The sequence below is a fragment of the Spermophilus citellus genome (assembly GCF_964194105.1).
Source record: "Spermophilus citellus genome assembly, chromosome: 6".
In the NCBI taxonomy this organism is placed as follows: Eukaryota; Metazoa; Chordata; class Mammalia; order Rodentia; family Sciuridae; genus Spermophilus; species Spermophilus citellus.
In genome coordinates, this window is record NC_138187.1 from 29,989,295 (window position 1) to 29,999,782 (window position 10,488).

General features: G+C 55.9%; 1 long non-coding RNA gene across 1 annotated transcript; it reads right to left on the minus strand.

The window, feature by feature from the left end:
• Positions 1–567: 567 nt before the first annotated feature.
• On the minus strand, positions 568–2,568 carry LOC308651883. The gene is made up of 4 exons (XR_014022683.1): positions 2,533–2,568; positions 2,185–2,261; positions 973–1,061; positions 568–886 (listed from the first exon to the last, which is right to left on the minus strand). It is a non-coding gene; the product is annotated as an uncharacterized lncRNA (long non-coding RNA).
• Between the last annotated feature and the right edge of the window lie 7,920 nt (positions 2,569–10,488).

Below are 10,488 nucleotides of genomic sequence, written 5' to 3' on the forward strand. Positions count from 1 at the left end.
GAAATGACCCAAGGAACTAGGCCTGAGCAGGAGAGGAAGACACCCTGGGTTCCCCCCCAGCCCCTAACAAGGACATCACATTCCTAAAGGCCTTCTTTACCCCGTGGATGCTCCAGCAGGACATAGGGTACAGTTCCTGGCCAGACTCAGGCCAGGCCCAACCCTGGGATGGCCAGGGGTCCTTGGGATATATGTTCAAAGGTAAACATGGCTTCCCCCCGTGGCCATCTGGAGTGACCCACCAAATCCTCAGGTGAGCAGAGCCAAGTGCTCACTCCTTGGCCTTCTGGGGGCTCCCACCCCTCACTCCTTGGGCCTGAGGTCCCCAGAAACTGACCCTGAGCTTGTCCTCAGGCAGAGGTGGGCCTGGCCCTGCCCCAGCTAGAGCAGGTGAGAGGTTCATATCTGGATACAGGAAAGGACCCCTGACCTGGGAGGATTGTCTCCCTGCCCCGCCTCCCCCACCATCACCCCAACACCAGCTCTCAGACCCAGGCCTACAGCCAGCCCCGTGGAGGGTGAGGGAGGAGGGGGGAGGAAAGCTCTGACGTCACTCTGCACTTTAAGAGTTGCTTTTATTAGAGGTAAATTCCAGACCAAGGAATCACCCAAGAGCAAACAAGACAGCAGGGTGTCTGGAAACCTTTGGGCTCCTGGACAGTGGGGTGAGGGCTCCTGGCCCCTGCTGCCTCTTCATGGCCCAGGGCAAGGGACCACTGGTGAGTCCGCCACCCCTGAGCAGATCTGCAGGCCTGGCCTGGGCTTGCTCCTGACTACCCAGGGTTGCCTGCGGTGGGCCTCTCTCTGTTGTCCAAATCTGGATGGAGGGTGGGAGCCATGTCCCTCACAGAGCCGTTGTCACCACTTCTGGCTTCTGAATGTGGAGCTGGTGGAGAGAAGGGACAGGTGATGACAAGGGGCAGCCCCAGGGCTGGGGAAACTCTGGGGCTTGGACAAGCTTATCTGAGTCACCTCTGTGGTGGGGTCCACCTTCTCCAGGGAGGGTCGGAAGTGACTGTAGCCATTCTCAAGGCCAAATTTGTCCTCCTTCAGGTTCTTGCCTGTAGGGAGAGGTGTGAAGTGAGAGGGGATCAGGGAGGGGCTGGGTGACACAGGGGGTAGTTTCCAAAAAAAGAAAGAGAATCCTCCCACCATTCAGCCCTCTGATGGGGTCTTGGGGGGTTTGGAGCTTGCCTGGGTAGCTGGCCCAGCAGGACCTAGGGACAGAAGGCAAGCTGAGCAGCAGCCCACCATCACATGACAGGGGTCAAATGTCATAGCCCAGGAAGTGGGGGCCACGGCCAGGGGCCTGGTGCACCATGGTACAATGTAATGAGGTTATACATTGGAACAGGAGGCAGCCACCTGACTCAGCAGGTGTCCCCAACCTGCCCCACCCATAGCAACAGTAACCACAACAGGAAGAGCCCAGCTTGGCCAGGAATGCTGGGTTGTCCCCTTCCTTGTGTGGGGCAGACGCTCCCCCAGCCCTTTCCCTGTCTTAATTGGACTCTTCTGGGAGCAGGAAGTCCACCTCTGACCCATTGCTTGGAGAACCACACTCAACTCAGGTGGCACCTCCTCAGAAGCCTTTTCTGACCCCCACCCAGGCTGGGCCAGGCCTCCTCCGTGTTCCAGTCACAGGCTGGGCACCACCCTGCCATCTCACTTGGTGCAGTGCATGTCTGATACCGTTGCCGGGTGCTCTTTTACGGCAGAAGCCGGCCCTCAGCACCCTCCGCTCCACTGTGTACAAGGCAGAGCATGGCGCGTCAGAAAGAACTGGGAAGCCCGGAAGGCTGGGCTTGCTCAGGGGTAGGGCCAGGGCAGAGGCCAGCCACACTCTTGGGGGAGAGGCTATGGAGGCAGGGACAGGGGCAGACATGGCACGAGGGGCTTCCTGAGCGACTCTGGAGCCAGAGTCGGCTGAAGGACAAGGAGGCTTCCTGGAGGGGCCAGTGTCTAAACCAGATCCTGGAAACAGACTGGGATCGGGGCCTGCAGAGTGGGAATGTTCTAGATGGTGCCCCAGCATGTGCAAAGGCCAGGAGGGGGAGGGTGGCGGTGCAGGACCCAGCAATCCGATAGGGAGAAGCTGAGAAGATAGGGAGGAAGCTGAGAAGACGTAGGGTCACCGAGGCGCTCCCTCCAGGTTCCCCCGCCCTGTGCCCTGACGACAGGTACCTTCCCAGATGTCTGTGTTCTGGAAGGTGCCAGGGATGCCTTCTCTCTGCCACTCCTGAGAAGGATCGTACTCTTGCCTGTTAACAGAAGTGTGGTGAGCAGCGGGAAGCAGGGAGGCCAAGGAGGGGGCTCGCAGGGCCCGACCCCTGGGCTTCCCCTAGGGGACTGTCAAGGGCCACAGCCCTGAGTCAGGGAGGGCCCTGCAGTGAATGAAGAAGTTCATCATGACCTCCCCACCCTCTGAGGGTCCTGGCTGGGCTTGCTGGGTGCCCCTCAGTCCCCTCAGTTCCTTGACTCTGTGATGGGGACATTGCAATAGGGTCAGGGTGGATCCCTCCAGCTACAGACCTGGGGCCAGGTGCTGCACCCAGTATTTCACCTCAGTCTTCGCAGCGTGTCTTATTCTATTTATAGCTGGGAAAGCAGGACGGAGCTGGCTCGTTCCCAGCTAACCAGTACAGCTAAGTTGCTCAAGAGCCGGCCAGGTGATAATAAACTGCAAATGATCTCATTGCACAATCTAACTCCAGGGCTTAAGTTTTTGTTTCCATTTCTTGGCCTAACAGAGGTATCCAAAGGCCCTGGGCTGGAAGGGACCCTGCACCCCGTCTGGCCTCTGCTGGCCTCTTTGTCTGGCTGAAAGGAACAGAGCCTCAGGACCCTGGCTGCCCAGGGTCCCTTCTCTCCTTCTGTCTCCTCTCTCTGGGCCCACTGTGCCGTCCCCACTGCTCACCTGTGCAGTTTCCTCTGGGATCGACCAAGGAAGATGGTCAGGATGACCACTACGATCAGCATCACCGCCACCACAGCAGCCACTATCCCATACACGAGATTCTTGCTGAGGCTCAACTCACAGGTCTCTCCCCAGTACCAGTGCGTGTTCGTGTTCGGGCACCTGGGGACACACACAAACTCAAGCCAGTCCACAGGCATCCCTCTGGTCAAGGAGGGCTAATCTCCAAAGCAAACATCAATTCCAAAGCTGGGGACAGAGACTGGGTACCCAGAAAGCCTGACTCCTAAAAGTCAGGGACTCCGGGCCAGCAGAACAGGAATTCTGAAGACTGGGGCTCAGCGGGATCCCAGGGAGCTGGGCAAGTTGGCCCAGGCAGTGAGGTTTACCCATCTAATCTCCAAGTAGCTGGCATCTGATGTGCTTGTTATCTTGTATTAGATTTTATACTTTAATTTATGGTCTTGGGAACTTAAGTCTAGGCCACAGCTGAAAGTGATAATGGTACCACAGCGAGATAACATAAGTGACAGTCACAGAGACAGGTAGACAGAGAGAGAGAGGGGGGAAGTTGACCGGCTGAGTTTTATCAGGAAGGGAATGGCTTGACCACAGATGCCCGACTCTACAATGTGCCCATCCTTGACTCTCATGGGGGTGAGGGGCGATGGCAGACCCAGGTAGAGGGAGAAGACATGGAGAGGAGGAAGGAGAAGGTGCCTTCCAAGCTTGGCCACCTCCACCTGACCCATGGGAGCGGACAAGGGAGGGGAGGGCCTTTCTACCAGGAGAGGGTGGGTGCTCACAGGCAGCGGGGGCCACTCTGCTGCAGCTGGCACTCGCCCTGGTTACAGTTGAGTTGTGACTTTGTCCCTGGGGTACACTTGGTCACGCAGGCCAGCCTTCCGTCCAGTTCGTCCACGTAGTAGAATTGGCCGTAGCCCTGGGCAGCTCCCCGGGCACATTGCTCTGGAGGTGAGGGACGGGCAGTGGGTGTCAGCCTGGCTACAGCTCCCTCCGACTCCAGGCTCACTGCCCACACCCCACCCCCTTCTGTCCACCCGAGATGCTCACCCTGGGGGTCGTAGCCCAACTTCACATCCTCTTCCACCCTAGTGTCCTCTGAGTTGTAACACAATATGGAATCTGCCGGGGACGAGGGAGAAGAAAACCAAGAGAAATGCTTCCCTCCACCTCCACGGGTGTAGCCAGGGCTCCCCAATCTCTACCACACCTTCCTCACTGGGCCAGCACCAGAGGGGTGGTGGCCCATCCCCGGATATGCAAAGGGCCTGTGGACAGGCTCAAGGGGGGCCATTGAGGGTAATGAAGGCAGGAAGGAGGATGGGGGTCAGGGGAGGTCCCCTGACCTGAGTTCTAGATTTCTCTACATGAAGCTTCGGGAGTCGGGGAGCAGGAGGCCGAGACCGAGACCCCCTTTACCACCGATACCAAGGAGTTTTGGGGGAGCCTACTTTGACACTTGAGAACATCTTTCTGGATCTCTCTGGTTGCATTCGTGATCTTGGCCTTCACGATATTTTTGAGGTTCTGGAAGTGTGTCCGAAACTCCGAGGTATAGTTGGTCTCCAGGACCACGTCACTTTCCACCACGATGCTGCCGTTGCTGGAATGAGGAGTTGTTTCCTCAGGTCCCCAATGTCACCCACCCGCCCAGCAAGGGGGGCCCCCCCCGAAGAAGCAGGAGGAGAAATGGGGGACAAAGTAGCCCCAGAGACAGGGAAGAAGAGAGTTCCTCTCTTGAGCTGCTAACCATCGAGGAGGCAGTGGAGCAAGACCAGTTATGGTCCAGAAAGAGCAGCAGCCACTGTAATGTCCACGGGTGGAATCCATCTCTGTGAACCCAGAGGCGCCTTATGCGGAAGCTGGCTGGGGGCGGGGGGGGGGGGTGGGGGTGGAGGGAGGAATGAAAAGAGAGGGGGTAGATCTCATGAAAATAGAAGGAGACTGATGGAGAAGAGAAGGAGATGGGGAAGGGGAGCAGAGGACCTGGACAGCAAGATCACCAAATCGTACGTGTCTATGTACGAACGCACCACCAGGAGCCTGCCTATGTATGTGATGATAATGCACGGATTAAAATAATAATAATAATAATAATAATAATAATAATAATAATAATAATGAAAGGGAGGTTGGTAGGAGTAGAGCAAGTGGATGAGGGAAGGGAGGAGGGATCACAAAGGAAATGTACTGGGGAAGGAGATTAATAATATGATTTTTTTTTCTAGAAACAGAACCCAGAGGCCTTTGCAACTGAGTCACATTCTCATTCTCAGCCTTTTTTATTTATTTATTTATTTTTGAGACAGGTTCTCACTGTGTTATTTAAGGCCTCGCTAAGTTGCCGAGGCTGACCTCAGATTTGTAATCCTCCTGCCTCAGCCTCCTGAGTCACTGGGATTATAGGCATGCGCCACCCAGCAGATTGATCAAATTATGTTATGACTGTGGTATAAGGAATCACACTATTATGTATCATGATAATGCACCAACAAAAGGTAAATTAAGACTAAAAATAAAACTGAAGGCTGTGGTGCACACCTGTAATCCCAGTGACTCAGGAGGCTGAGGCAGGAGGATCAAGAGTTCAAAGCCAGCCTCGGTGACTGTGTTTCCATCAGGGCTCTTTAGAGTTCAGTCCCCTTCAGCCCATGGCTGGGCTCGGGCACTCAAACCTGGACACAGCCACACCACACTCTGACTTCTTCTCTGTTCTTCTCCTTGTCCCAGCACAGAGCACCCCACACCCCAGCATCCCAGAATCGTGGCCGATCCTCATCGGTTCCTCTTCCACCCCCAATAACAGACACCCGTCATCCTCTGGGGCTGGTCCTGCCTCCCATGACCTTTCCCACTGAACTCCTTTTCTCCTGACTGTCACCTCTCTGGTCTTTACCACCTTCACCTCCAGTTTAGACCCCTGGGCACCCGTTCTCCACCCTGAGCAGCCTGCCCTGAAAGTCAGATACCCCCTGTCACGGCTGGACCTGTAGACGCCTCAGGTCTAACTAACCTGGCACCCGCCAGGTCTCCAACCTTGTCCCAATGCACCTGCTCTTCCCCAGGCCGCCAGCCGACTTGAGCACCTTTACGTCCCTGGAATCTTCCCCCCTCCCCTCAACTCTGGACTCCTCGTCCTGGTCTCTGCCCTTGGCTGTCCCTCTCTCCCCCTCCCTTCCCTGGCCCTGCCTCACTCTCCCTCATCCCTCAAGGTTTGACTTAGTCGCCCCATCTCCCAGGAAGAATCCTCCTATCTCCCCAGGCTTGCTTTCAGGACCCCTCTGGTGCCACCTCGAGGGTCCCTGACCCCACCTCTCTCCAGACTGCACAGCCACTGTGCCACTCTGAGCTCCAGGAAACTGGGATTCCTGTGCTCCCGCCATCTAGCACAGGGCTGGCTTTTAATAAAAGTTTGTTGAGTGAATGAAGGATCAAGTGTCAATGGATAATTAATCAAGAATCAATGAACAAGTAATGAAAGAGCTAACAAAATAATGAATCATGAGGTGGATGAATGGAGGCATGGACTCCTCAGGTGTGGCCCAGCTGGGGGTGGACATGCTAACCATTCATAATGGAGGAGGCAGGACAGCAGGGCTAGAGAGAGGGGCTCCCTACAGCGTATAAACCTGCCCCCCAACATACTTACAGCAATTTCCTGATGATCACCTCTCTGTATTCAGAAAGGTCCTTCCCCATGTAGACTTTGTTCATCTGAAAGAAATTGCTGAGATCAACACAGGGCCCCAGAGTGCAGAGGCCACGCCCAAATCTCCTGGCAGCCCCAGGCTCTCTGCTGCGGGGCCCACAGGAGAGAGGTCAGAAAGGCAAAGGAAGCTCACTCTGCCAGACACGTGCAGGGTGGGTGGGGTTCCCGGGTGGAGGCTATCAGAGGGTCCCCTCTTGAGACTTGGGAGACAGAGAGGCCCATGAGCTGCAGAGCACGGGTGAGTCCCCCAGCCCTGCACCCCTGGGCACCCCTGCTCTTACCTCCTGCTTGAAAAGTTCTGTGAAATTCTGGTACGCCTGAGAGGATGCATTATTCAGGTCATTTGTGAAGTTCCTGTGAATCACTTTCACTATCACTGTTACGGTGGCATTGAGGACGTCTGGGACTTCTGTGGGGGACAGGCCACACTGTGCATGAGAGAACAACCTCCCCGAGTACCTCTGGGGACTGATAAATTCTCTGCCTCTGGGTCTCATGGCAGTGAACCACGTGGGTTAGGACCAGAGGATGGGAAAATCAAGAGTCAGGTGGGGTCACTGAGACTTCTGTCCCTGGTCTCCCAATCCCATGAGAAGCTAGTGGCCAGGATTGAGACCCAGAGGGAATTAAGTGGAAGACTCCAGGAAGTTGGGAGATAGAAACCCCCTGATGGAATGGGCAGGAGAACTAGTGAAAAGGCCCCTAAAGATGGTGGCCGAAGGTTCATGTCCTACCCGAGCTGTAGCCTAGACAAGTCTCATCATGGCCTCTGCCTGCCCAGCAAGGATGTGGCCAGTGCTTCCAACACTACCATCTTATTTTAAGTGCTAAGGGGCATGGAAGGATCCATAGGTCTGAGAGGTCATTACCTATGGGGAAGGAATACAGGAGGGTCTGGCACTGGTAACCAAAGTAGCCTTGGGGACAGACACATTCTTTTCCATTCCAATGTCCACCGTTGTAGCAATCCACTGTGGAGGGACAGAATTCCTGTAGGTCATCAAGGAAGCCCGAGGAGCAGAAACACTGGCTCCCAGCCAGGTCTCAGCACGCAGACATTACATTAAAGAGAAAGATAGGACCAGGTGATCCTGCAGCCACTGAGGACCCTCAGGTCCCACCCTGTTCCCAGAGTAAGTAGGGGAAGGAGGAGACAGGCTAAGAGCAAGGAAACAAGAAATAGACAAAGAAGAGCCCTGAGAACCCCAGAAGGACAACAGCTATCAATGTGGGTGAAAGGCATGGTGGCCAGAGAGAGCAGGAAAAGTGGAAAATGACAACGGGAACAGGTGATCAGAGCACGGGACACACAGATGACACACACAGAGACGCACCTGGTGGCAAAGAGGAAGAGCTGGTGGTCATGGAAGTGGTGTGGCTGCTGGTGAATGTAGGACCAGCGGTGGAATTGGTTGGGAACACGGGGGCTGGGGATGAAGTAGAGTGAGGAGAAGAAAAACCAGGAGAACTTGTAGGAACAGAAGCATTAGAGACTGCTGAGAAGGAGGACATCGAGAAAGAACTCCAAGAGGTGGCATGGAGGACCGTGGTTCCAGAGCTGCGAGGTGGTGCCGTCGTGTATCCTGAACCTGGGCTGCTGGGGAAGGCTGTCCATCTTTCAGTCGAGACCGTGGTTTGGGACGTATAAGATGGCACCGTGGTGTGGTCAGAACCTGAGATGCTCGGCAAGGCTGTAGATACTTCAACTGACACGGAGGTTTGGGAAACATCCAAGGGTGGTCTAGAGTGGGCTGAACCAGGGCTTTTCTGGGAGGCTGTGGATCCTTCTGGAAGGACTGTGACTGGGGAGGCGTCTGCTGGTGCTGTCGAGTGAGCTGCTTCAGGGCTGGTCTGGAGGCTGGTCTGTCCTTCAGTCTGGACTGTGGTCCGAGAGCTGTCTGCTGGCTCTGCTGTGTGTGCTGAAGCAGGGCTGCTTGGAAACCTGGTAGATTCTCTGGTTGGAATAGAGGTTTGTGAGCTGGGGGATGTCACTCTTGTGGTTTCTGACCCTGGGCTGCGTGGGAACACACTTGGTCCTTCAGAAAGGGCAGTGCTTTGGGAGCTCTGAGATGTAGGTGTCTCGTGTGCTGAATAGGAGCTGCTTCCCGAGGTTGTAGATGCATCTTTCAGGACTGAGGTTTGGGAGCTGTCAGGTGACACCGTTGTGGGTCTTGAACCTGGGCTGCTTAGGAAAGGTGTAGATCTTTCAGACACCAACGTAGTTTTGGAGCTGTCAGACAGCATTGCTGTGCGTCCTGACCCTGAACTGCTTGACAAGGAGGTAGATCCTTCAGGCCCAGGAGTGGTCTGGGAGCTGTCAGCTAGCTGGGTTGTGTGGGCTGAACCAAGGCTGGGCTGGAAGGCCGTGGATCCTTCAGTTAGGACAGTGGCTGGGGCGGTGTCTGCTGGCTCTGTTGTGTGAGCTGAAGCAGGGCTGCTGGGGAATCCTGGAGATGTGTCCTTTGGAACTGTGCTTTGGGAGTTTTCGGATGCTGAAACTGGGCTGCCTGGCAGGGTTGTTGATCCTTCAGATGTGGCTGAAGTTTGGAAGCTATAGGGTGGTGCTGGAGTGTGTGCTGAACTTGGGCTACTTCCCAACATTGTCCATCCTGCAGATATCACAGTGGTTTGGGAGCTGTCTGTCGACACCACTGGGTGTGCTGAACCTGGGCTGCTTGGGAAGCCCGTGGATCCTGCACCCAGGTCTGGGGTTGGGGTGCTGTCTGATGGCAGTGTGGTATGGGCTGATCCAGGGCTGCTCAGGAAGGTTGAGGATCCTCCAGTGGAGACAGTAGTTGGGGAGCTGGCAGGTGACACTGCTGTGGGGGCTGAGCCTGAGCTGCTTATTAAGGTGGTGGATCCTCCAGCCCTCACAGTCTGGGAGCTGTCTGATGGCAGCGTAGTGGGGGCTGACCCAGGGCTTCTTGGGGAAGCTGTGGATGCTTCAGTGTAGAGAGTGGGCTGGGAGCTGCCCGATGGCATCAATGTGCTCACCACACCTGGGCTGCCCTGGGCAGTTGTCCCCCCTTCAGCAGGGACTGGGGTTGGGGAGATATCTGTGAGCCCTGTGGTTTGCCCCACACCTGAGCTGCTTGGCAGGGTGGTGGCTTCCCGGGTCAGAGCTGTGGTTTGAGTATTATCAGTTGGCACTGTTGCTTGTGCTGACTTGGGACTGCTTAGGAAAGTGGTTGACCTTTCATCTGGGAGTGTGGTTGGGGAGCTGTCTGGTGGCACTCTGGTGTGTGCTGATCCAGGGCTGCTTAGCAAGGCCGTGGACCCTCCAGACTGCACTGTCACTGGGGAGCTCTCCGTGGGCTCTGTGGTGTGTGCTGGGCCTGAGCTGCTTGGCCTGGCTGTAGACACATCAGGCAGGACCGTGGGCTGGGAGCTGTCAGAGGCCACTGTGGTGTGCTCTGACCCTGGGCTGCTTGGAAAGGAAGTAGAGCCTCCCAGCACCCATGTGGTTAGGGGGCTGTCAGAAGTGACTGCCATGTGTGCTGAATTGGAGCTGCTTGGCAGGGTTGTTGACCCCTCTGTTTGGAGTGCAGTTTGGGAGCTCTGAGATGGCACTCTGGAGTGGGCTGCATATGGGCTGCCTGGGAGAGCTGTGGAACCACTTGCCAGGGCTGTGACTTGGGAGGTGTCTGGTGACAGTGCTGTGAGTGCTGAACCTGAGCTGCCTGGCAAGGGTGTGGATCCTTCAGGCAGGAGGCTGGATTGGGAGCTCCTGGTGGTCACTGTGTGGAGGGCTGATCCAGTGCTGCCTGAGAAGGTTGTTGGCCCCCCAGAGGGCAGCGTGGTTTGGTGGGTGTCTGAGGGCACGGATGGGGGTGCTGAC